Source organism: Sus scrofa, chromosome 1 (assembly GCF_000003025.6).
Source record: "Sus scrofa isolate TJ Tabasco breed Duroc chromosome 1, Sscrofa11.1, whole genome shotgun sequence".
Taxonomy (NCBI): Eukaryota; Metazoa; Chordata; class Mammalia; order Artiodactyla; family Suidae; genus Sus; species Sus scrofa.
The window spans coordinates 186,161,662-186,189,429 of record NC_010443.5 but is presented as its reverse complement, the minus strand read 5'-3'; the positions used below and the strand labels follow the sequence as shown (position 1 = coordinate 186,189,429).

At 38.1% G+C, this 27,768-nt stretch overlaps 1 long non-coding RNA gene across 1 annotated transcript in view; it reads right to left on the bottom strand.

The window, feature by feature from the left end:
• The window catches only part of LOC102161687, a 36,465-nt gene extending 14,829 nt beyond the window's left edge, over positions 1–21,636 (bottom strand). The window contains exon 1 of the long non-coding RNA XR_002347066.1: positions 21,496–21,636. This is a non-coding gene — a long non-coding RNA (uncharacterized LOC102161687). The remainder of the gene's footprint in view (positions 1–21,495) is intronic.

The window sequence follows — 27,768 nt, the reverse complement described above, 5'->3', positions numbered from 1 at the left end:
CGGAGCTACAGCTGCAAGCCTACACCACAGCCACAGCAATGCCAGATCCAAGCTGTGTCTGTGACCTACGCCACGGCTCACAGCAATGCCAGATCCTTAAACTCACTGAGCGAAGCCAGGGATCGAACTCACATCCTCATGGCTACTAGTCAGTTTGTTGCTGGGCCACAATGGGAACTCCATGATTGAAATTTACATATTGTTTTATTCCTTAACAATACAGCAAAAGTATCTCTCTATGTCAATAAACATACTTGTAAATGTCTTCAATGGCTATAGCATCCAGTTGATAGATGTCTCCAAATTGATTGAGCTAATCATCTATTATTGGATATTTAAATACTTAGGTTTAGGTTGCAGACTTGGCTTGGATCCCAAGTTGCTGTGGCTGTGGTATAGGGCGGCTATAGCTCCCATTAGACCCCTAGCCTGGGAACCTCCATATGCCGTGGGTAGGGCCCTAGAAAACACACACACACTCACACACAAAAGAAGATACTCATTCTAAGGCTTTTGCTCTGTTTTACCACAGTACCATTGAACTGGGCTCTTGGCTACTCTTCCTGACCTTGTTTTCATCAGGCACATCTCTGGGCTTCATTCACCCTAGTTTTTCTGCCAATGGTACACTTCACCTAAAGACAATAGATATGTATGTATTTTAGGACAACCAATGAATGCCTGGAAGTTAATCAGCAAAGGTTCTCTTTTTAAAGATCTTTTAGGAAATGGAAAGATAACGTTGGTATCAACCTTCCAAGTCGTTCATGATTTTTTTTCCTCCTTGAGACCTAGAAATTTCTCTTCTCACTTCTCCAATGTCCCATCTCCTACTTGAAGAACTAAACATTGTTTAACCAGAGTATTGTATTTCTCCATCTAACTCTAAATTCCAGCGCTCTGCTATTTTCCATATCACACCATCATTGCCACCCCCACTGCTAGTCCAATGAACTCTTATCTGCTTAGCACGGGCTCCAAAAATCACTTGCCGGTGATTCTACCCCAAGAAAATTCATCCCCCAAAGCAAAATATTCACATCAGAGTAAAAAACCCCAGCAAGTCTCCAAAAATCTCTGAAGGTGGAGGGATCTCAAAGGGTGAAGCTATAAGTCAGCTTGTAAGATATAAATCCTAGAACACATCTTTCCTGTCCCTTGTAGTTTAAAAAATATGCTACATCTCAAGTGCCCATGTCATTCATTATGACGGTTCTATCAATAATGATAATAACTAATATGTAATGAGTATGACTTTGAGCTAGGCATTATTAGAAACATTTTAATGTAATGACTTTTTCTCTTCACTTAAAAAAGCAAACAAACAAAAAACCTCTTACTATTGTTGTTCCCAGGTAGGAAACAAATCATAGACAGTTTAAGTAATCTCCCCAAGAACCCACAGCTAGTAAGTAACAGAGCTAGACTGAAAATGAAGGTCTCAACATGACCCTTGCAGCCACTTGCCAAAAAAAAAAAAAAAAAAAAAAAAAAATCACATTTACAGAGGTTGAGTAAGTATTTAGAAAAGAGGCAAGATCAATATTTTATCTATTTGTGGTTTTTTTTTCCCTCTTCCATTTCCTATGCTATTTTTCTTTCTTTCTTGCTTTCTTTTTTTTTTTTGTGGTTGCCTTCTCATTTATTTATTTATTTGCAGTATTTAAATAAGTATTTTTTCATTTATTCAAAAGCATTTGAGAACCACATATTAAGTTGGAACTATCATGCCTGATATTGTAAGAAATGCAAAAGGGAACTCATTTAATTCACTTAACAGGTATCTGTGGAGCAATTTCTATCTTCCCTGCACTCTGCTGGGCTCAGGGGATACATCTCTGATCTCCTTCCTTGAGGAGTTTACAGAGATGTCCAAGGACAAGCAAACAGTGCAGGGTGTGTGGTGCTCCCACAAGGGGACAGTTTACAATTCTGCATGAAGAAATGGGATCATTGAGTGGATTATCATAACTATCAGAAGGGGGGAAATGAGTGTTTTTATTCAAAGAAGGTTGAAATGACTTGCGTGACGTCAGTGTAAATAGTTCATACCAGGTCAGGTTTGGGGCTCTAAATTGGAGCTACTGATGAATATTCCGTTTCTTCAGGGGACAATCACATTTTAGGAGCTGATGTAGCCCATGAGAATGATCTGGGATCTGAAAAGGCACATATTAAATGAGCTTAGGAGAGCTAGTCTTGTGGAAGGGAGGGACAGAGGTTGAGGGGGCCTAGGGTGACAAGCCAGACATGAGCCCGAGGTAGGGAAGTGGCAGCAGGGATGAAAGGGAAGGGGAGATGCAAAGAACACGGGAGAAAGAAGACACAAACCCTTCCCGGAGAAATGCAGTGGGCAAGCAGAGGGGTTGGAATCAGCAAGAATCAGATGTGCCCCTTACTAGCTATGTGACCTTGGTGAGTCCTCCTACTCTTTGTCTATAAGATGGATGTGACAATATGAAAGTCACAGCTACTACCTCCATAAGAATTCAATGAGGCCACAGTAGTTATACTATTGGTGACCCTCCTCAGACCTCTCTGTCATCCTCTAACTCCTTACTCCATCTCCTATTGTCAAAGTTCAAGGCATCCTTGGGGAAAAAGCCATAAATAAGGAAATTTGTAAATGGATAAAGGTGGTCTCTGGTTTCCCATGAATTGGGTTTGGTGAGCACCCAGAAAATATCACTTTCCTTTTCCTCATTCATTCTGAACCAACTAGAAACAGATAAAATAGTAAAGCAGACATAGACCAAAATGTCACCTTTACCACTTGCAAAGCTGATATTAGGGAACGTGGCTTTTACCTGCGCCATCCCTTCCTAATATAGAACACAGAGATAATCAGACCTCTACCTACCCCCAGCCACAGGCACAGGCTTTGCTGGATGGCCAGACGCCCTCACATGTTACACGTACTACAGAGAGAAGGACGGGAAATTTCTGTACCCAGTGACTCACTCTGAAGAGGAGAGGAGAGAAGCAGGCTGGGTTTCACTGATTCACTAATCAATGGTCATTCTGCTTCCATGAGTTAGGACACGGGAGACCCAAAGGGTTTACACTGGTGTGGTCCCCTCCATGTGGAAGGCAGGAGCCAGCTTAGTTTAGGGAAGAGCGACTCCTACTTAGCATCCAGCCCCATCCTGCGCTCTCTCTCTCATCCTCTTTTCCTTGAGTCCCAATTTTTCACCTTCTCACCTTCTCACTTGGCTCTTGGTGCCTTATTCACAGTTAAAGCAGAACTGCTTTCCTTCCCAGAGGGTTGGATCCTCAACAGGAATTCAAATCCCTTAAATGAGAGGAATGGAGGTCCTGAGGGGAGTTTGGATGGTGATTTGTGCAGTCGATAGATCCTTTGCAGGGCTCCTGAAAGCAATACTCCCTCAGGTAATAATAAGCTGTCAGTGCTCCAAAGATATTTCACTTTGTCAACCTGGGGCCCAGGGCATAGAGTACTTGTCTTTCCTGAAGCAACTTTTCTCACTTTTAGGGAGCTATATGACTCCGCTGGGGTTGACTCTTCTAGAAGCATCCATTTTGCACAATGAAAATACAACTAGACAACTTCAGAAGGAAAATGAAACATGTGGGTTGACTCACCAAGTGCCTCAGTTTACACTATTATCTGCCACTCACCCGGGTTTTTTCCTAATCCTCCTCAACCGTTATAGAGGAGGAAAGTCCTAGCCTTTGACCAGAAGGTCTGGCTCTATTTCTTTCTAGCTTCAGAAACTTAGACACACAATAACTTTTCTGAGTGTCTATTTCCACAATTAAAAAAGGCTTTACCATATGTCAGTCAGTGGGTGAATGGCTAAACAAATTGTTGTACACCCATACAATGGAATTTTGTTTTTGTCGTTTGTCTTTTTAGGGCTGCACCTGCGGTGTATGAAGGTTCCCAGGCTAGGGGTTGCATCGGAGCTACAGCTGCCGGCCTATGCCACAGCTCATGGCAATGCCGCCAGATCCTTAACCCACTGAGCAAGGCCAGGGATCGAACCCGCAAACTCATGTTCTAGTCAGATTTGTTTCCACTGTGCCATGACAGGAACTCCCCCATACAATGGAATATTATACTGTAAAAAATTAATGAGCTATCAATCTATATGAGATGCACATTGCTAAATGAAAAAAGCCAGAAGTCAGCCTGAAAAAGGTGTGATTCCAACTACATGGCATTCTGGAAAAGGCAAAACTATAGATATAGTAAAAAAAAAAAAAAAATCAGTTGACAGAGGGAAGAAAGAGAGAGAGGGGGTGAATGGGTAGAGCACGGGGATTTCTGAGGACAGTAAATTATTCTCCGAGATACTGTATTAGTAGATACATGGCACTATATGTTTGTCAAGACTTGCAGAACCGGGTAACACAAGAGTGGGCCCTAATGTAAATGGTGGGCTTTAGTTACTAACGAAGTATCATACCAGCTCATCAATTGTAACAAAGGCACCAAGCTCAGGCAAGATGCTAACAATAAGGTAAACTGAGGGGAGGGGTGTATATGGGAACTATGGAAATTCTATACTATATGCACAGTTTTTTCTGTACACCTCAAGCTTCTCTAATAAACAAAATCTATTACATTTTTTTTAAATGGGGCTTTAATATCTACTTCTTTCTGTTGTCAAGAGGTCTAAAAACAATGCTCCTAAGCACGCCTGGCACCTAGCAACTACTCAGCTTGTCAAATGCCCAAGACTCCAGCTGTCTCCCCTTCTCCTTCCTAAGTGCTTAAGGGTGGTTACTTTCCCGGTAATGATCATATCTAGACCTCTTCTGTCAGTGTTTGTCTAGACATCATGGTGAGTATCCCATAAATCTAGCTAATTTCCAAAAACCCAGGTCCTGGTTGTTGGTTTTTCCCATTGTACCAATCTTGTCTTGTCTTTTTTTAACCAGCAGCTCTTCCGACCTTAGGAGTCTTCCTGGCAGCTGCAGTGTAGTTGTGAAGAGCATGGGGACCAGAGCCAGACTGGCTGCACTTACATCCCAGCTCCACTATCTACCAAGGGACCAGGTGACCTTCTACAAGTTGTCTGCCTCTGCTTCCTCATCTGTTAGTGTGATAAAACTAATACCTCCTGCACATTTTTTGAGATGACTAAATGAGATGACCCATGAAAAGCAATTAATAAAAAATTAATGTTATTTTCTTAAATGAGAAATTACATGTAAAAGTTTTTTTTCTTTTCTTTTATTCATTTCCTTCCTTCCCTCCCTCTTTCTTTCTTTCTTTCTTTCTTGCTTGCTTGCTTGCTTGCCTCACCTGTGGCATGAGGAAGTTCTGGTGCCAGGGATCAAGCCTGCGCCACAGCAGTGACCCGAGCCACAGCAATAACAATACTGGATCCTTAATCCCCTGAGCCACCGAGCAACTCCAAAGATTTTTTTCTTTATGGCCATTGGTTCTCTCCATATGGCTTTGCCCACAGTCACACATGTACCATTGGGAAAGAGAAGATGTGTTCCTCCATCCATTTCCCTGGTAAATCTTGGAGTTTTGTCAAGCAGACGGTGAAAGAGTCTGTATACGAGTTTTCAGATTGATGTTAGACTGACCCGACAGCCAGATCCACTGTTAACATAAGATCTTGATGAGGAAAACACAAGAATAACTTGGAGCTCCAGAACTCTTGGTTTAACTTATAAATGATTATCTATCTTTGCTATAATAAAGCATGTGGATAGCTGGTTGCTAATTATATGTTGAGTGCATATATAGGGGACAGCCATCCCTAATCAGTTCTGCATTTTCTGCCTCTTATTTGATAATACAACAGCCTTCTGCATTTTGAAAGTGGGCTATTTTCCCTCTTTCAAGTAGGAAACAAAGATCTTCCAGATGGACGATGGGATCACTTCTCCCTGGCCCGCTTCCCTCTCCACACCTTGTCCGCCACCCCCGAGCTCTCCTGAATCGAACAGAACTGCCATCCTCAAGAAGCGAGCTAAGCGAGAAAATTCAAGCTCATTATATTTACTTTCAGCACATTTAGATCAGCAGCTTCATCTGGGACTTAGACCCACAATGTTGGTGATGCAGAGAGCCAGATATTTAGTCACATCAAAGCAATTTGCTAATTGCAGATGCTTCCTTTCTGTTTAATGTTTCATGTGCAAGATTAGGTGGTTGATTTAACTGGTTCATAGTGCTTGTTTTATCTCATTAGCTATCTTTAAAGGAAATCAAATCATGTCACATATAGACAGAGGACGTTCATTATCTGGAAAACATAATAGAACAACCTGTATATGAGTGTGAGTATGAGAGAGATGATTTAAGTCACTGCTAATTTTCTAGCATTTTAAGTATATGAGAACTTAGATACAGAGAAAGATATTAACCTGAAAGATTGTCTCATATATGAATTACGTATCTATGCATGTCAATTATAACCTGTGCACTGAACATAACCATCAATTAAACATACACATCCTTTATTTTAGCATAAATAGCTACTCATTTATAAGTTAAACTAGGAGTTCTAGAGCTGCAGGTTATTCTCATGTTTTCCTCATTTCATTTCTCTTTAGTACATTTTCAAATGTAATTCTAGCAAAACGTGCAGTTAGCTTTAACGTTGTTCCACCTATCTTTTGCTCTGTGTTCCTGCTCTAAGCTTTATTTTTGTAGACCCAAGCTAACCTTTAATTTACTAAGTGCTCAATTGAAACATTTCAACCTGAGACAAAGCAGAGTTGTCATATTTGAAAGAAAAAAAGTCAGAAAATTTCCAGAGGAAAAAGAACCTGCAAAATTTGTGCTTTAAACATTGCTCTGGTAGAAGGTGTTGATGGTGGCAGAGGCTGTGTAAATATAGAGAAGGGAGTGTATGAGAACTCTTTGTACATTCTGTTAGGTTTTGCTGTGAACCTAAAACTGTTCTAAAAAATAATTCACTTAAAAGAAAAAAATTCTCTGTGATATTAACATCAGAAAACAAATGTGTTCAGGGCCATAAACCAGGGCCTTGTATAGGTTTAGCCTGTAATAAGGACTAATGCTTGTACTATTTATACTGCCATGCCGCCAGCATATAGATATCACGATAGCCAATAACAACTCCTTAGGGGATGTTTATCATGTCACTGAGCTTTGAATTCACAGAGCTTTACCAAGCACATCAGCCACCGAGGATTATCAAGGAGGGGATCCTTCATAAAGATCACTACTTTACATGATCGAATACAACAGTCTTTATATCATAGTGATGTTTTGTTAGTCTCTGAAAATAAATATAGACAAGTGCAGTCAAGGGCACCCTGAGACTCTGCTCTCCCTCTCTGTCTCCCACTCCTACTGCCAAGGAGTGACTTATCTCTACACACTCTCCAGACCCAGTGTTCTCATCCCAGAGTTTGTATGTGGATCTGAGGGGGCCGCTCAGGTTTCCCAGTCTTTCCCCGATGGACTCAGGACTACATGGGCATTAGTGATGCTCTGGTCCAACTGGGTCAACCTTATCTACTTGGATTCATGTTCTTGCCATAAGGATGAAGGCATATTGCACTGATATTGATATTTTAAATCAGTTCCTTAATAAGTGAGAGAAATGAGCATAATATTTTAAATGTTTACAATTTTACAATAAAGTTTTTTATTCAACTACAGATAGTTCCTTTTCAGAGATCATTGTACTCTTGGAAGCCACTCTTGGATAAGACCAAGATGCTGATCCTTACTCTAAAGCAGTAGAAAGTAAGGGATCTCCAAACCATTTATTTGTAGAACAGATTGAAGTAAAAACATAATAACTAGTAACATTTTTTTCATCAGAAAAAAATCTATTTCCCAGAGTACAAAAATAATGGCCACATTATAAAGTTGTCTTTCTAACAGAATTTTACTTTCCACTCAAGGAACCCTGCATTAGTTTCTATGAACATCCTGCAAGCAGTCACAATGTTGTTAACCACCTTTTGCTCAGGCCCCATATAATGTAGCTATTCCCATTGCACTGGACTTGGCAGAGCAGATTTTGAAGACCCCAACCTCTTTTAAGAGGAAAATAATTTCTTAAAGGCACTGCATCTACATAACTCTCCCAGCCATTTTCTGCACCACAATTTTTCTCATTTTGCTTCCTTTGTGTTCCATTCAAGGTTTTCCTGCACTGAGACAATCTTTTACATTTTTTTTCTTCTTCTGCCTGCATCAAAGTTAGCACTTTGTTAGGGATGCTTTGCTATCGGCATCTGTTACCTCTTTTTCTTAGGGGCTAAGGAGGAGGCTGCTGTGTGGCTGAAAAAGACTCTCATTCAGTTTGGAATTGCCTCCCTTTGCTTTCCTGTCACACTGTCAAGCTCAATCAGAACGCAATGAAAGTGATACAGAGGCGAGGCTTTGCTGGCGAGACTTAGAACAAAGACAGCTCCATAGCCTAGTACAGATTTCACATCCAATTTAACTCTTTGGAAAAGGATTTCAGGAAATACATAGTCAAGAGTTGAAAAAATGGAGTTGGGTCTACTATAAAGGCTAAAAGTATTATCCTGGCTTAGATAAGCTACAAAGATAGGTTGATACTATTTTCTAGCATAAACCACATTAGCCGGCATTACACATTGAGCTTTCTTTACTCGTTAAGTTGCAAGGAGATTTGAGAGGAATTTAGCAGCTACATAAAATGACTCTTTCATGATTCTAGCTTTAGCAGTCATTTTAGTTGTACAAGGTGCATGAATAGCAAGGACCTAAATCATGTTGTTTAACAAATCTGGTATTAGAGGGTTAGTCTCAGTTTACTTATTAAGAATTTAGTTGAGTAAAGGATTTTAGGACTCAGTTCTTTGTGTAGATGACAATGAACAGGCCAATACTTGTATTTTTGGGGGGAAACATACATCAGCTACACATGTTTTGAACTGTGCTGTTGGGCCCATAACTAATGTTTTGCATTCAATATATTTTTCCACGGGGAGCTAACTGTAAAGAAGAAAATTCATTGAGAAGGACATAGGTCAATGGTGACCTCAATGGCCTTTACTATGACGTCCTTTCTGAAGCCTGGTTTCCCCTTGTTCTTTACCTTAAAAAAGAGACTTGGCTTAATTCTCTGAATTTTTCCAATGTAGGTCATGGCAGGAAATAAGTGTTGTTAGATTAGCGATTTGATTTTAAAGAATGATGGCCCTCATTTTTTCTTGATGGACTTGAAGCATGCTGAAAACATGCTTCAAGATATCACACACCAGTGGTGAATCTTAAACATTCTATACAGCAGCAATAACACTAATGCAATAGTGAGGGGTACCTCCTAGAGTTTAAATGAACGTTCTTTAAAATTGTTATGGTCATAGATGTCACTGTCAAAACACCAATGTTTGTGATTTAGGCAATGATAGGTTTACTTTGCATGTTTATGTAGTTTTATCTTATTGAAAATATAAGTTTTTAGATAACTTTACTTGTACTTACATATACATTTATATACACTTGCAGTGAGAGATTGAAATTATTGTACAGACACAATTGCATTTAAGGAGAGAACAGTTCAAATAACCAGTACTCCATCATCATATTAAAGAAGATATCTCTTTGGAAAATTTTTCATGAACAAGAGATGATTAGAAGCAAGCATATGATAGACACCAACATTTCATCTCTGCATGCAATTATGATACAAATTAGAAATGCTATTATGTTGGTGCTCCATAATTAAGCAAGCAATTAAAAACAAAACTAGTTCATTAATAAATTGTCATAGCTAGGCCGACAAGTGCCCAATGAGGTCACGGTCACGGCAATTGCACAAGATGATGACTAAATCTTCCGGAGAGCAAAAATCCCAACCAACAGCAATGCCTCCATTTCTAAGTCATGTGTTATGTAAGTATCAATTTGTGGTGGGAAAACTGAAATAATTATTGTAGGCAAGTGTGGGGAAGAGGAGAGCTCTTTGTGATGAGTTACTTGTGCCATTTGTAAAAGTGTGGTTGGATGCTAAAATGAAGAGTTAGGTTTACTCAAAATTGAAAATAAAATCTCTTTTGATATTTTATATAGCTATGCTTATTTTCTCATATGTCTCTAGCCAGTTGGCTCATTCAGTTTCTGCTTTTTGGGAATCTTTGCTCCTATCTTAATGAAGATGGTGACTAGAAATTAGCTGTTGCTGGCAGGAGCTGTGAGATCCAGATATTTATATGGATTTTTAAGTGGCCATCAGTTCCCAAGTATTTTCATTTAAAAAAAAAAAAAGGCTTCCCATTATTTCCGGTGAAACCAGATAGTGTCACAGGAAAAAATTATATCAACGATGAACACATTTAATAAATAAGAATGGAAAAAAAAGTAAAATGGCTAATCCCTGTACTAATTATTTGTCCCATTTTTGTTAATACAAATTAAATGTTTCACTTGGTTAATGACAAGTTTGATCAAACAGTTCATAAACTGATGGATTGACTTTGAAATGAATTCAGGGAAAAAAAATGACATGATGTGGAGCTGGCAAAGGGCCGCCTCTAGTGGGAACAGATGCCCAACAAATTTGGCGAGTAGTTTTGTTCTCTTCTATCTGTTGCAGTTCACAATCCTAATGAATGTTATGTTTAAATAACATGAATAAAGATAAAGTGAAAATGAATTCAACTCCAGTTTGAGCAGCAGAATAAAAATGAGCAAACTGTATTATCTTCTGCCACCTAATCTGGGTTGAATTTCCTCTGTATCTTTTTTGTTTGTTGAAGAATCCTTTTCTTGAGTCTCCTTGGCCATTGACAAGGTCTTTTGAGATGAATATGAAAAGATAGATTTAAAGGTTAAGGCCAGGGTCAGATGGTTGCAGATGTTTTGTGAGAGATTGTTCGGTTTAGTTTGTGGTACTTCTCCTGACTAAGGTATTTCAAACAGGCAGACTCATGGCCAGCAACTGTCAATGAATGTTGTTTGTCTCACAATTGATCCATGCAAACACAAACACACAGTAGAAGGAGTGTTTGTTTTTTCTTAGGAGGATAATTTTCCCCCAGTCAGAGGACTTCATCGACAACCAGAGAAGATGCAGTTTTTATTTCTGGAAAGTAGGATATTTGAGGTTTGGCTCCTCAGATGATCATCTGAGACCTATTTTCAGAGGACAAATAACATCATCATGTGACAGAAATGGATTAAACTGTAAAAGATTGCAAAATTTTTGAAGAGGAAGGGAAAGGAAGTAGAACTTGGACATAAAAAATAAATAAATGATAAATGAACTAGTCTCTTATCCCTTGACTTCAAATTCTAATTAATAGCATGAAAATAATGGAATAGGAATTCATGGAGGCCATACTGATCACTGTTGGGATATTTCATTATTTGATTGATTTAGATCAAATTCTGTCCCCTTATAAGGAAGGTTAGAATAAATAGGTGTGTGTGTGTGTATAATGTGTGTGTATATATAATGTGTATATATATAAAGTGTGTGTGCTAGAATTTTTATTTACAATTTATTCAAGTTTATAAAAAAGATTAAAACATCTCCATGGGCCATTTCCCATCCCTCCCTTGAGTGTTTTTAACATCAGGTATGAGCATTGAGCTCCTATAGCTAATTGACTAAGGCCAATGGGATGGTTCCTTTCTACAATATTCAATTCAGTACCGACAAGACTGGGATAGTTTCAGTTTTGATCTCGTGAGGAAGGCTTTTAATTAAAGTATATTTTAGAAAATTCCAGGTAAAAATATCTAGGATCTTGAAAGGCACCAAAAACTATGAATTTTTTGGTCAACATACTAATAGGAAGCTTTTATAGCTCTTACTTTCCTATCATCTCTTCAACATCAGTCACTCTTTACATTTACATTCTTCTGAATTTTTCCCTGCCTAATGCTACTGGGGAGAACCGTGTTTATTATTCTGACTTGATTCTTTGTGAAATAGGTGCTTGATAAGGATTATTTTAAAACACCAAAAGCTCCTCAAGTGCTTACCCTCTCAAAGTTCCTGTAAAGGAGGACAGATAATGACTGTCATCACCGAAGGCAGATCTGGAACTTTCCAATGTTTTAAATACTTGCATACCACACAATATAATCAAAGGGTTTTTGTTTTGTTTTGTTTGCTAGGATGAAAAATCAGATTTTTTTTTGAGGCCTATTGCCTCTGTTGAACATTTAATCACATTTTTAAAAACACAGTGAATTTCCTGATCATTCCTATATGTCTGAATTACTTGAGAATGCTATAGGTTTGCAAAAATTATGAACAAAATAATTATTATGCTTCTTCCTATAATAATGAAGGTATTTGGAAATACAAATGGAAATTTAATTTTCAAATCTACTTCATGCTATCAACACATGCATAAAAGGTAGGAAACATTCTCTTTATAAGGATTCATCTTTGTGAGTTTCAGTCCTTCAGATTGTAAAGGGAAATGTTTTCTTTTTACACAATGTACCTCATCTTACTAAACCATTTAACTACAGAACTCGAGGTTTTTAAGGTTGTGATTTTGGTAGAAAGAGTGTTATCTGTACAACTTTCCTAAATAAGTGGCATGCTATATTTCATTTTTTGTTCTTTGGCTTTTCTGAAGGGAAAAGAAAAAACATTTAAGGAGCCAAAAGGAAAAATCCCACAATAAAAACAACAAAACCTATGTAACAGTTATGGTTTTTGCAAGTGTTGGTTTTAAAAGCTTTGTGATAAAGAGCAATCAGTATAATTTATGCATATGACAATTTTCTAATACATGTTTACAAGTTTTTTTCCTAGTGCACAGTCTGCCATCATTCTGTTTTCATATATGTTCATTTAAAAAGATTTGCCGAACATAAATAAGAACAATTACAGAATTACAGAGTAGGATTACTTCTGAAAAAAAAAATTATCGTCAGTTGTATTCTCATCAGCTATCCTATTTGACTTCATCATTAAGAAAAGTATTCAGGATGTCTAGTGGGTGAAGAGAGCAGAAGTGTGTTTTCATTTTGATATGATAGCTGCATTCAAGTTATTCTCCTCTTTACAATAGATTTTACCTAGCTTTATCTTCATAGGAAGCTGCTTTCGGTTGAAAAGCAGAAGTGAATAGAAGTGTCATGACATGGGATTAACAGTACAACTGGTTAGTAAATCAGATGTTTGAGGTGAAGAAAGTAGAATGTGACATGCGTCAGCAGGATGGACTGGCAAGACTAGAGACAAGGGAAAAGAAAAATTTGAATCATTGGTCGATGCTCCTGATATCTGTGCTATTTTGAAAGCACGTGGTCCATGTAACCAGTCAGTCACTGTAATGAACTCGAGTGCAGATATATGTTCCCAGCAATGTTAGTTCATGTTGAAGGGATCACCATCGAAGACACTAGCCCAAGTTCTGATTCCAACTAATAAATAAAAAGAAAAAAAAAAAGAAAGAAAGAAAGAAAGAAAAGAAAGGGAAAGGAAAGGAAAAATGTTGCTGAGGCTGAAAAACTGGCCAGTAGGGTTCACTTCTAAGATGCCAGACCCCACTGTGGGCTCACGTCCACATTATTCACTAAAGAATTAACTTATTCAAAAAAACTTTCATACTGCCATTTACATAGATTTTATAAAGTACACAAAGTTAAGATTTAAATATTTTGAGTGTTCACCTCAAGTTTTTAACAGATAGAAGCAATCTATTGGGAGCAATTAAAAATGAGTGTTTAGGCACATCCATGGATTTCTTTCCTCCTTCGGGGAGGTAGGTAGGTATCCACACAAACATGTAAAAACTTAAATTTGGTGACGCTTAAAGATTTATCTGAGTAGCTTGGGAGATGATCTAAAAAGTTAAATTTAAAGGCTTAATAAGAGATACTTGATGTCATCATCAGTGTCTTCATGTGGAAGATATAAAAAATTCCACCTAAGTTTGACATTTGCTCCATAACTCCATATTTTTCTGTCTCCATTTTTCTCACAGCAAGTTTCCCTAAGAATAGGGTTAAAACTGTTATGTGCCTAATTTTTACTTAAAACTGTGGCTTTTTTTTTAGAAAAGCAGAATTCACATACTTTAAAAAGCCCATTAAATACTCACACTTTAATATATGTTCCTCAGAAACAAATGTACAGTTAGATAACACGTAAAGAATTATGAATGACTAATTATATTTTGCATATTTACAGCAAAGACAATTAACAAATAGCTTTTATATGCAAAATAAATGAAAAAGTAATTAAGATGCACTAACCAGAGCAGCAATATCAAGTCTGTTGTCTTGTGATTCATTCCTAACAAACATAATAATTATGCATTCATTGTCATATAATTAAAACAGCTCTGTCCTTTAGAAAAATGGTTATTTACTGTATAATAACATGAAGAGTGGCAGAAGTTCTTCATAATGGTGAGCGGGATAATTAAATATTTCTTCTTAGGAAATGCTCACCCCGTTTAGTTTATTATCATAAACTTCTACCAGCAAGCAGCTGAGCCTCAGGAATGCCAAGGCTTCTGTCTGCGGTCTGGGAAATTTGTTTTCCGTTTTGTTCATAAGTGCTCGTCTTTGCCTTGCTGTTGAATTGAGCAGGAATGCCCCTGAGCCTCTGTTCACCTTTCTAAGGCTGGTCCCCCTGGAAGCCACCCCGAGCTGCAGAGGGCTCCAGGAAACAACTCCCAGGGCTGTCTCTCTCTGAGATTTGGTCTGCGTAAGGTGATACTAATGGGTTACGACTGCTTCTCTGCCAGAATATATTCTCTTCTTGAAGATATTCCAGGACATTTACCTCCGAATCACTAAGATAGACCTAGATGTTAACCTGAGACTTCAGATTTGTACTAATTAATTATTAACATCTGGTATCTATCATGTCAGAGAAACCAGCTGCTTTTGAGAAGTACAGCAACAGATTGCAAAGTGGTTACAGTATTTGGTATTTGGTCTACTTACTGTGACAGACGCTACCTTCTCACAGACCAACTGTGGGAGCCATTTTGTTTCCCCAAAACTGAGAACATTTTTCTGTTTATTCCCACCAGTTACATTACACAGAAGCACGGTACCTACGCAACACAATCAGAAATCATTCAAGCAGGAGCTAGAAATTATTTTGTTGACTATTTGGTATATTATTTTTATATATTGATGCTATGGCATTGTCATGAATATACAATCAACAAAATTAACTTATTTTATATAATAAAATCATGTGTCCAGTGGGAGTGGAGAGTGCAGGGGTATTTGGGGAGAGCAGTATCTGTTTATTATCAGTCTGATTTTTAGAAAATATAATAGCCACTTTAAAAATGATTGCTTATAATATCTTCAATATGAGAGAAAGGTAAATCTTAAGTAGGAAAATGTATTGAATTACTAATTAAATTTTTATTATTTAAAATGTCCATCTTTTTAATATACTTGTTTATTTATATATTTAATAATATTAAATATAAACATCAACCTCAGAAAGTAAGAAAATAAGTGGTTTTGGTTAGGTTTTGTGAGTTGACTTTATTAAATACTTGAAACTAGTTATTTCCACAATTATTGAGCTATCATTCATTAATTTATTGAGTTCAAGAAACAGACTGCAAACAGTAAGCATATCATTTTAAGAGCCTTGACCTTATTTGAATGCTTTGTTCCAAACTATTTAGATATTTTCTAAATATTCTATACTATAAGCTCATTTGGCTTGTGACAGAATGGCTATGGACCAAGTAGAGTCTAGAGAATATATGTTCCTTATTTCTGTGTTACATTTAGGAAAGCTTAATCATAGCTTAGAATGCTAAAGAGAAATAACTGCCCAGAAGTGTAACTGGTTAAGTATGTTATTAAAGCTCCTATATGTTACCAACAGAATTTAGGAACAGAAAGGAAATAGAACATGAAATCATAGCAGGGCATTTTGATAGCTACTTTATGAGTAAAAGGTAGAAAAGAAACACAATGCAGTCACATCTTAAATTTTAATGCAAAACAGTGCAGGATTACACTTTGCTGGTATACCAGAAGCACCAGGAAAAATAAAAAAATATATATTTTAGATTTTATAGTTGACTTTTTTTTTAAGGAATCCTAGTACTTCCAAAATAATTTCAAGTAGTCATCATGGAGAAAAAAATCATATGTTTATTCTTTCTAACATTTGTTTTTGACTTATTATCAGTTTTAAAGTTTAGCTAGTTGGGCTGCAAAAAAGGCAAGGAACACCATAATATTTTTTTTTCAATTCTTAATGTTTTATTAAAGGTGTTTGTGTAACTACATATGCATATGTATTTCATCTCATTTAAATTCATATTTCAATATGTCAGTAAACTATCTTGAAGGTTTAAAGAAAAGTGGGTTATTCATCCTTATAATAGGACTATCAGTTTTTGTATCTGCTATGACAGATAGTAAAAATGATCAAACATTATGTACATTCATAGTAATGAGCTTGTTTCTCTTTTCAAGGAACAAAGCTCATGGGGTGCAAGATGAGAGGGTGAAAAGGTGGATGGATGCACCTGTTCATGCTCCTCTGGTTATCTCCTTTCCCAGACTACATATTTCTCAGCAAAATGGGGGAAGTCCAAGCCCTAACTTTCAGACCACATCACGAACATTGTAATTATCCAAAATTTATAATTCACCTTGAAGTTGTTATCTACACCTTTCAATATGGAGCCTCATTATCCACCATGAGCTTACTGTTTTATGTGTACATATCATGGGCCTGCAGTCAGACTACAGAATGGAAAATCCTGGGAGACAAGGACAATGTCTTTTCTTGTATAAGTACTTGAGATGGTGCGTGAGGTGTGGCATTTGCTTGAGAGACACCATTGAATGAATACTTCCATCGTATATCCAACAGACACACACCAAAGGTCTTCACCCCTTTTTAAAATAATGTTGAAGGAGAACCCTGTTTCTGTCTCCATGTTATTCATCCCCAACCCACTCCTTGCTTTCCTCTGCTACATATAGGTTAGGTTCCCACAGAGCTTACAAAAATACAAGCCCGGCTGTGTCTGTAGTTATGTATATGATATAGATGCAATAGAACCTCGATCAATAGTCATTAAATGAGCAATTGACATGGTTAATAAATGAAAGATCAAAATGAAGGAATACATAATGTAAATATGAATTGAATGTGCTCATGGAGATGTGGAAGCGTATCTTTTCAGCAAATGTGAGTATCTTTGCTCAATCTCATCTTTGGCCTGTGTGAAATATGTGATGTAACTATCTACATCAGGGCAGCTTGAACACTCATGCATTAAGCCCATGAAGACTTTCCAGGTATGTGTTTTGGAAATAAATACTCTGGATTTATGAATAGAAGATAATCAAAGGGGGAGATTAGAAAAATAATTGTTTCTGCTGCAGATATAGACCCTCCATTTGAAACTCCCTTTTGGCTCTAGGACCAGACCCTGCTATGATTGTTGACTTAGAGGGTTTCATGTTCTCCCAGGGGGCTCACGTGGAGTCACCATCACTCCCCTGCATAATTGCAGCCCAAACAATTATACTGCAGAAATTTTGGCTGAGAAGAGCCCAAACTAAATGGAACTTTTTTGAATTGATGGCCTTATTATAAAAATTTCTTTAAAAATAATTTCCTAGGCACTTTGTTAAAACTTGATATAAAACACTTACAAGTCTAATATTTACTTATAAGTCTAAACAACCTAGAGCAAAAAGAAAGACTTTTGTAAGGCTGGTATTCAAAAGCAAGACAGAAAGAAAGATCTTAGGTAGAGATAATGAAAATCATCTCAAAATACACTCTCCATCTCACATAAGACTTAATAAAATGGATGATACTCAAGAACGTAAAAAACATGACTGTTTTTATTGCTTGCAACCTTCATTTCTGACTACTGGTTTTCATTGGCTTAATGGATCTCCTAAGGAATAAATATGAGCAGGTGCAAGGTAAAAGGAAGTCTATTTATAGACTCCAAATGATGCCATGTGATTGAAAATTGGGCCTAGAATCAAAATGGCCTAGAATGTTTGAATGTAAGACAGGTGAGTCCAAGAGATTACATATAAAGTTTTCATGGCCCTCTTTGCCCAATAAATCAGCAAGGATTTTCTGAACTCCCCACTTTTGTGCCTTAAGACTCTATTGAAACTTTGGTTTAATTTGAAAAACAGCACTCAAGTAAACCCTATAAAAACTATTGTATAAATATAAACAAACAAAAAATCAAGCTAAAATGCTGTGGTGAAATCCAGGGTTAATATGTAGAAATTAAATACAGACCTTTTCATATATTTTTTTTAATTTTCTATGTATTTTGTTAGTTTTAGCAAGACAGAATCATGATAATTACTCTCAAACAACTGGTGAACAGCCCACAGGGAGGGCAGGTGAGTTTGCCTTGTCCACTGCACATGGTATGGGCCAGTCTTTGGAGACTTAATACTAGCTCCACACTGAGTACTCCCAAACCCCTTAAAGTCCAGGGTTTAGGGACTGGCACCCTCTGTTCCTCATTTATGTCCCAGATGCAGGGGGTAGGCCAAAAAGAACCCAGTCTTACCCAATCACCCACAAGTGAGGCCAGTTATTTCAGCATGAGGAAATAACCCATCAGGGCTATTTCAGGGAAGGGAAAGGGCAGTGATAGGACAAGAGGCAAGTGAGTACAACAAGAAACCCTTTTGCTGCCCGCCAAAGCCCCCCCACCCCAGTGTGGGAAGAATCAAATTCCACCAGCTTCAACCCAGCTATATTCTATTTGGATAGTAATCCTGAAATGCACATTGATGCTGAAGAAGTCGCTTCTTCAAAACTTTAAGGCAACAATTAAGTATTCCATTGTCATGGCTCAATTAAATGGTTTGGCCTGAGAAAATTGGGGATTGTAAAGTGAGGATGGAATGTGCTTTGATCCTCTTTCCAGGGTTATTGTTTCATTAATAAATGAACATGTCATTTGTCTCACCAGAGGGAGCTCATGCCCTCCAGGCTTTTTTCCCTTTTTTGTTCAGGTTTTATAAAGATGAATTTCCAGTGCTCTGAAATACCATGGATTAGTAGTTAAGCCTGACAGCACTTCGGGGAGTAGCGAGCTTAAAGTGCCTCACACAGGTCTCCAAAGCACTTGTTTACTAATAGAGGAAATCAGCGACCGTCTGCAGCTGCTGATATCGCATTACCATTTGGAAAGACAGTAGCTGAGATAACAAATCACACAGTTTTAATAATTACTCCTGCATTCCCGTTTTTTGTTTCCTGCATAACTGTAAAGGCTGGATTTCTTCCAAATAAACAGATAAAAACAGTATGGAACTTTTATCTTTTAATGATAATGACAACACATCATGTTTCACTAAAAGTTTCCTGCTGAATTTTTTCTGATTTCTAGAGTTTCAATAAAATGTAATTATACTTTATAATTCCACTCGTTTAATCTTCACTTCAAAAACTATTCACAGTGAGCAAGTTTGCCAGGCACCCAGAGTAGGGCACAATCCGCCCAGACTCACCCTTGTGGACCAGCTCCTGCATTCTGTCTTGGGGTAAACCTGTCATTGAGACCGCATCCTGTACATTGAGCTGCTTTGCATTCAAATTAATAGCTAGTTTAATTTGAATGTAAAACAGCTCCATTTTTGCCATCATTAAAAAAAAAAGAAGTAAGGCATTTGGCAATGAATGGATGTTTAAGATATGATACATTTGCAACATATTTTTAATCCTAAATTGAACCTATATTAGGATGGGGACATTTTAATATCAATAGATAAGTCATAAAAGGAGCCCTTTTAAAAATCTGCATAGTAAATATGTGCTTTAGGGGTCAAAACTACTCCATTGTACAGATACAGTACAGGGTTTAGTTCATATGGTTGGCGCTAGGCATTTTCCGGCAAATCTGTGTATTGTTACATTTCTATAGTCCAAGAATGGCAATTGATTTTTAAAACACATGCTGCAACTTTATTTGCTCAGTAATTACATGGACTTTATTTGGAGGTCAGTGAAAGAACAACTAAATAGGAAAATGAAGTCTTCCTTCCTCGTGCAATGAAACCATAAAAGTTGGCAGACAGAAAGGAATGCTAAACTTTTTCCCAGAGCTTTGAGTTTGGTTTCCACTGGTCCATGTTCCATTGGGTGATTAGAGAAAGCTTTTTTAAAGCCTTACTTCAGAATGATCTTAATTGGTGCAAGGTTGAGCCCTTTCTAGGAGGGGAGGGAAAAGGTTGAATAGCCTTTTCAAGTCACATGAAAGTTTCTAGGATGAATGTACGATAATTAGATTAATAAGTAGCTTAATTTATCACAGCTGAGGATTTCAACAGCCACACATTAGAGCAAGAAAAAAAGATTAGTGTGATTCTAGTTTGTAAAAAAAAAAAAAAAAAAAATTGTACTGAAACTTGATTAACCTTAAACACAAAGTGCCTTTCTTCCTCAGTCTAAATGTCTGAAGCAGGGAGGGTGTGTGGAGTGGGGAAGTGGGAGAGAGAACCTGAAATAATCAGAAAAGTCCTAATTTATTCCTTTCTGTCCCCCAGTTAATGAGCAGTATCAGGATTGCTGGAACCAACTTTTCCCTTTACTGTTTCTTATCCTTAAAATAATGGGTTGAGCATAAGCCTGTAAAATCTTAAATTATCTTGCCCACCCACATCATAGAGATAGGTCTTTTCTGGTGTGTAACTTGTCATAAGCAGATTCTCCTGTCTGTGTTGAAAAAAGGAAAGAAGTAACATGGTTGGGGAAGGAATGGGATTTGGAGGAGATCATAATTCCGGTTAGTATGTGGTGGGAATATCAGACTTAGATTGTCAGATATTTCCAAGAGTCATCTCTGGGCTTTAAAGCCTGAATTTAGTTGCACGACTTCAAAAATCATAGGTTACCCAAACGAAAGGCAGCAGTAATTTAAGATAAGCAGTAGCCATTGCTAAAACATGTTAAATCAAGACAGTTATTACGAAAGCAAGAATAATTAACTCGGTTAAAAAATCAGATAGGAACCCACACACAAAAAATACGCTTCAAATCAAATTATCGTCCATTGGGAAGGAGTCTTTTCCTCCATCTCCTCCACATGTGCGCAACAAAATATTTTGACAAAAAGTGGAATCTGCTGGGCTCTCTGATGGTCATACCCAACGGGTGGGCTAACATCAGATTTGATTAACCTTCAACTTTCTGACTCCTGGCTAGCTACAAACGAAACTTCGGTGCTGTGTGGAACAAAGCCGCTGGCATCGGCGTTGGATTCGCAGTGGAAGACCCCGGAGTGTGAATCTATGGTACCTGTCAACACTCAACAGTCATCATGATGGGAAGGCAGCTAATGCGAGCCCAGCGGTGGACTGGTGCATGGGGCACTGCCCCTGCAGCTGCGTGGGAGGGTGTGTGGCTGGATGTGGGCAGGCAGTGGTGACACCTTCCACCTGGAAGGGAAGAACATAAAGCTAAAAGCTAAAATACCAGATACCCTGGGTGACTGCCTACCTCTAACACAAGAAAAATCGCCTTGCCTCTGAAGCTTACACAGAAGAGTTCTGGAAAAGGTGTGGGTGTGGTCCCAGCTGAAACGTTGGAAAGTTACCTGGTGTCCAGCCGGATCAATGAGGGCAACGCCAAGGGCACTCACCCACCCGCCTGTGTGGGAAGTTCTGTACTGGACCCGAGGGAAGTCCATTTCCACTGCAGGAGAGGGGGGGCGGCTCTGAACCCCAAGTCTTCTCTTCTGCAGGGATGAGAGAGAAGTTTTAGTTAAAAAAAAAAAAGTCATATAATGAAAAACTTTTTTTTTTTTTCTGCTTTTTAGGGCCTCACCCTCGGCATATGGAGGTTCCCAGGCTAGGAGTCAAATTGGAGCTACAGCCGCTGGCCTACACCATCGCCACAGCAACTCAGGATCCCTGACCTACTGAGGAAGGCCAAGGGATCCAACCCGCATCCTCATGGATAAGAGTCAGATTAATTTCCACTGCACCACAATGGGAACTCCCCACATTATTTTAAAATATTGACATTTGGAGTTCACGTCATGGCGTAGCATAAACGAATCCGACTAGGAATCATGAGGTTGAGGGTTTGATCCCTGGCCTCGTTCAGTGGGTTAAGGATCCGGCGCCGTGACCCATGGTGTAGGTCGCAGACGCGGCGCTGCTGTGGCTCTGGTGTAGCTCCGATTAGACGCCTAGCCTGGGAAATTCCATATGCCGTGGGTGCGGCCCTGAAAAGACTAAAGAAAAAAAAATAAAAAATAAAAAATAAAATGTTGACATTTAAACATTAATATAATTATGGACTCTGAATAAAGTTGGAAAACTAAGGCACAGTTAAGCCAGCCGCCAGAACCTGAAAGTGTCCTTTTATCTAAAATGGATATCTCATTACTGGTTAACATTATTTAGTTAGGAGGAGATATGACCTCTAATTTGCCTTTAAATGATTAATTTGGTGTTTAAATAAGTGTCTTTTATTTAATAATGTTTTCTTCAACCAATTCACTTATGTCAATAAACTCTTTGTTTAACCTTCTTAAAGGAAACATTTTCTCTGCTCAGAGGCAATTAATGAGCTATCAAATAAATAGTTACAGGAAAATGAAGTAAAATTAAGGGCTGCCCAGGACAGCAAATGTGCTTCAATCTATGGAGTGGGGACTGTATGTTATTGCCCTCTATGCTGCAGGAAGTGTGTCTGCCATCATCCTCCCATCCAGCTCCTTTCTGTCAGAGTTTATGGCAGAAACAACTCACATGATAGAACCTGTCAACGCAGGAACACCCGGTACACACTAAGAGGCATTTTGTCTTGATTGCTGTTTCTTTAAGTTTGATAAAAACAATTATAAATCTTCAATGTGGGAATGAATCATCATTTTTTAATGAGAAATTAAGGGGAAAATTAAAACATATGCTGTATTAGTATAAAATACTAATATATTGATATACTTCAAGTATAGTTGTTTACAATGTTGTGTTAGTTTCACTTCATGTACAGCAAAGTTATTGAGTTATATGTGTTCTTTTTCATATTCTTTTCGATTATGGTTTATTACAGGATAGTGAATATAGTTCCCTATGCTATATAGTAGGACATTGTTGTTTATCTATTTTATATATAGTAGTTTGTATTTGCTAATCCCAAACTCCTAATTATCCCCTCACCCCCTTTCCCTTTTGGAAACCATAAGTCTGTCCTCTACGTCTATGAGTTTGTTCCTATTTCATAAATAAGTTCATTTGTGGCATATTTTAGATTCCACATATGAGTGATATCATATGGTATTTGTCTTTGACTTAGTATGATAATCTTTACATCCATCCACGTTGCTGCAAATAGCATTATTTCATTATTATTTATGGCTGAATAGTATTTTATATATTATATTTATACACACACACACACACACACAAACATACATTCACATTTTCTTTATCCAGTCCTCTGTTGATAGACAGGTTGCTTCCTTGTCTTGACTATTGTAAATAGTGCTATGAACATTGAGGTGCATGTATCTTTCTGAACTAGTTTTCTCTGGATATATGCTCAGGAGTGGGATTGCTAGATCATATAGCAACTTTATTCTGAGTTTTTTAAAGAACCTTCATACTGTTTTCCATAGTGGCAATATTAATCTCAGGATGTCAAATACTATCTTTTGCAATCTTGGGAACTTAAAAGTGTATCATGGATAACATAGTTTATCATTTTTCAGGTAACTAATTTTAAAATACAGTCTTTCTAGATAGTTATTTATGGCATTAGATTGCACTTTGTTTCTTGGTTATTAATAGAGTAAAAAGCTGTCATTCTGCTTAGCTTTCTATAGTACATGATAAGCAATGTTTTTTAAAAACTTAACCAATAATTACAATCATCAACATTATTTTTAAATTCAGAGTTTTTTCTAATAGGAGTAAATGAGTCACAAAAATCTCTCATTCTCAGAAGCACGCTGAGTGTGGCAGATACTGTACGCCATCCCCTAATAATTATGCCCCCCTTTTCTATGGTTATAGATTTTTGCCCTAAGGCACACGGCCAACAAAAATATAGATGTTTACAATTCTCCTTATAGCTGCTGACTGCAGGCGTAAGACTCAGTTCTGGTCAAGCTGAGGCAAGTGGAAGTGATGTGGGTAACATACATCCTGGTTATGTCCTTAAAGGGCATATCTTCCTTTCCTCTTCCCCTCTTCAAAGAGAAATAAAAAGAGCCTTTAACGACATCCTGGAATAGAGCTGCCCTCCCAGCTCAGCTTCTATGTGGGAGAGAAATAAGCTTCCATCTTGTTTAAAGCCTGTGTTTTCAGCTAAACCTATATCCTAACATATAATAGACATAAATAAATTCAAACTTATGTACTACTTGTGCCACATTAAACTAGCCAATAATTCTCTTCCTCTCTCTCTCTGTTTCTGCTTTTTAAATTACTCTTCCCTAAAATACACTCTTTTTTTTTAAGAATCTTTTTTTTTTTTTGGTCTTTTTAGGGCTACACCCGTGGCATATGGAGGTTCCCAGGCTAGGGGTCTAATCAGAGCTGTAGCTTCCAGCCTACACCACAGCCACAGCAACGCTAGATCCAAGCCTCGTCTGCGACCTACACCACAGCTCACAGCAACGCCAGATCCTTAACCTACTGAGCGAGGCCAGGAATCGAACCTGGAACCTCATGGTTCCTAGTTGGATTCGTTAACCACTGAGCCATGACAGGAACTCCATAAAATACTCTTGATTGAGAAGCCTTCAATACCTTTTGGATGGCTCCCCATTGCCTTCTGAATTAAAGACAACCCATCACTTGACATTCAACAGCACACCTTTTCCAGCCTCTGCTGCTCACGTACTTTCTATGCACATCTCCCTACCTTCTCCCGTCATACTAGAGAGTTACACTTTGGAGGTCCTCCCTGTCCTTCCTCTTCTACAGTGCAAGTCTTATCCACCATGTTATTAAGATTTAAAAAAAGAGCTATATAAAAAATGAGGTCTTGGGAGTTCTTCTCGAGGCTCAGCAGGTTGAGAACCCAAAGTATCCATGAGGATGTGGGGTCAATCCCTGGCCTTGCTCAGTGGATTAAGGATCCAGGGTTGCCATGAGCTACAGTGTAGGTCGCAGATGTAGCTTGGATCCCGAGTTGCTGTGGCTGTGGTGTTGGCTGGTAGCTGCAGTTCTGATTCTTCCCCTAGACTGGGAACTTCTATATGCTACAGGTATGGCCCTAAAAAATAAAAAAAGGACCAAAAAAAAAAATTGAGGCCTTGACATGACACCCTGACTTTCCTTCATAGCACTTCTTGCAGCTTGTCATTGCACATTCGATCATGCTCTGCCTCCTCTACTGAATTGTAGGCTCCACATGGGCAGGATGATGTCTACCTGTCTCACCAAGTTATCTTCAGGAGTAGCAGAGTTCCTGCCAACTGATAGATAATAGATATTTGTTGAATGACTGGATAAACATCTCTGAGTTTGTTTTCTCACCTATTAAATGAGGCTAATAATATCTGAAACTCACAGAGTTGTTGCTAGAAATAAATGAGATAATATGGAGTTCCCATAGTGGCTCAGTGGTTAACGAACCCCACTAGTATCCATGAGGACACAGATTTGATCCCTGGCCTAACTCAGTGGGTTAAGGATCCAGCATTGCCACGAGCTGTGGTGTAGGTTGCAGACGTGGTTTGGATCTAGCATTGCTTTGGTCATGGTGTAGGCTGGCAACTGCAGCTCTGATTCTACCCCTAGTCTGGGAACTTCCATATGCCATGGGTACAGTCCTAAAAAAACAAACAAACAAACAAACAAATCAAAAAAAAAAAAAAAAAGAAAAGAAAGAAAAGAAAAGAAAATGTAATGTGTGTCAAATGACTGGCCCTTAATACATACTCAATGAATAAGAAGCAATATTGTGCAGTGATTCATAGAATGAACTCTGGAGTTAGACCTACCTGGGTATGGTTTTAGCCAGGTATTTGTTATACAACATTTGATGAGTTATTTATATTTCCTAGTCTTCCATTTCTTCATCTATAAAGCTGATATGAAATGTACCTGGTACTATTGCTGAATGTATTACATTTGACTACCTATGTACCTAGTAGGCATTCATGAATGGTAACTATTGCTCACCATCAATCATCTAACCTTTCATTTATTTGTTCAACAGATTTTTTTTTGTACTTGCCTGTGACATGTGGAAGTTCCCTGGCCAGGGATCAAACTCATGCCACAGCTACAACCAGAGCCACAGCAGGGACAAGGCTGGATCCTTAAACTACTGAGTCACCAGGGAATTCCTTTTTTTTTTTTTTAACAGATTTTTTTTATTGATTTATACTATTCACCAGGCACTGGGCTTTGTGCTAGGAATACACAGGAGAACGAATTGAGTGAATCATGGGGCCCACTTCATGAAATCTACAGCTTGGTGAGGTAGACCATTAAAAAAATAAACATGCCAATAAGTATTGGTTGTGCATAACTGCTAAGAAACAAAAGGACAGGGTGCTCTGAGAAAGCCCAGGATTCACAGAAGTAACCACTCTTCATAAGCCAGCTCAAATGGCAGCAGCTCCATGAAACCTGTCCTTATCCCTCCCATTTGCTCCCAGTTATATGGTCTTTCTCCTTCATTCTAACTATATATCACAAATTTACTTTTATTATGGCATTTGTTTTACTCATGTTTATTTTTACTCATAAGGATAGCTAATGATGACAGCTATTATCAGGGATTCTTACGGGTTTAACTTAAGCCTTTGTCTAATTCTTGCCATCTGGACCAAGAACTTCTGAAGGTAGGCTCTATGTCTTACCCACCTCTGTTGTACCTGTAGATCTAGCAGAATTCCTGGCACAAATTAAGGGCTCCAGGAATATTTGTAGAATAGAAAGAAATTGCACTATCTTTTTTGACTCCTGCATATGAAAATTTTACCCTAATTCAAATGACTCTCTCTAATCTTTACACATTAGGCTATTTCTTTAGTTAGTGAATTGTCATACATCAACTCCTTTAACATATTATGGATGATGAATAATTCAAAGCATGTTATAAGAGTCAGGGTTTTAATCATTAAAAAGCTTTAACATTCTATGGCAAGAGGGATATTCTTGGAAGAATCCCAGACTAAAATCCCTTAACCAACATCTAAAGACATTCTGTTTTGTGCAATATTTGGAAGTGCCTTCCCAATGCAAAATTCTGCTCTTGCTTTTCCCATGATCTTGTCAAAAAGAATAGTCATCAGTTCTTATAACAGAAAGCATCCTGATGCCTCTTTCTGGCAGTCTAATCCCTTTACGGAAAGGAAAACATTTATGTTTTTACCCAGGTTGAAAGGAAATAATACAGTAAAGAATATGTATCAGCTCACATACCTAAAAAACCCAGAGATAGGGATGTTTTAGTTGAGGTTTGATCCAATGCCTCAAGGATATCGAAAAGACCTGGGTTCTTTCCATCTCTGTGTCAGCTTCATCCTAAGGCTGGCTCTGTTCCTAGTTCCAAGATGGCTGCTCACAGCTCCCGGGCCATATGCTTTCCTTTTGTGTCAAAGAGAGCAACTTTGTTCCAGCATTCCCAGAAAACCCCATATAATGACTGTGTGGTCTGCTGAGTTCACACATCGACACTTGGGTTCAATTACTGCAGTCAAAAGGATGGGATGTGATGTTTGGTTTGGTCCATTCTACCCCTCAATGGAAGGCAGTGAAGTAAGCTTCCTTCAAAATCACATGGATCCCCAAAGGAAACTGATGACTGTTGGGAAGGGGGAAGGGTGACATGGATGCTGGCAAAGCATCTAACACATGTTGACTAAATAAGGTCCCAGCCTTGGTCTATGAAGCCAGCC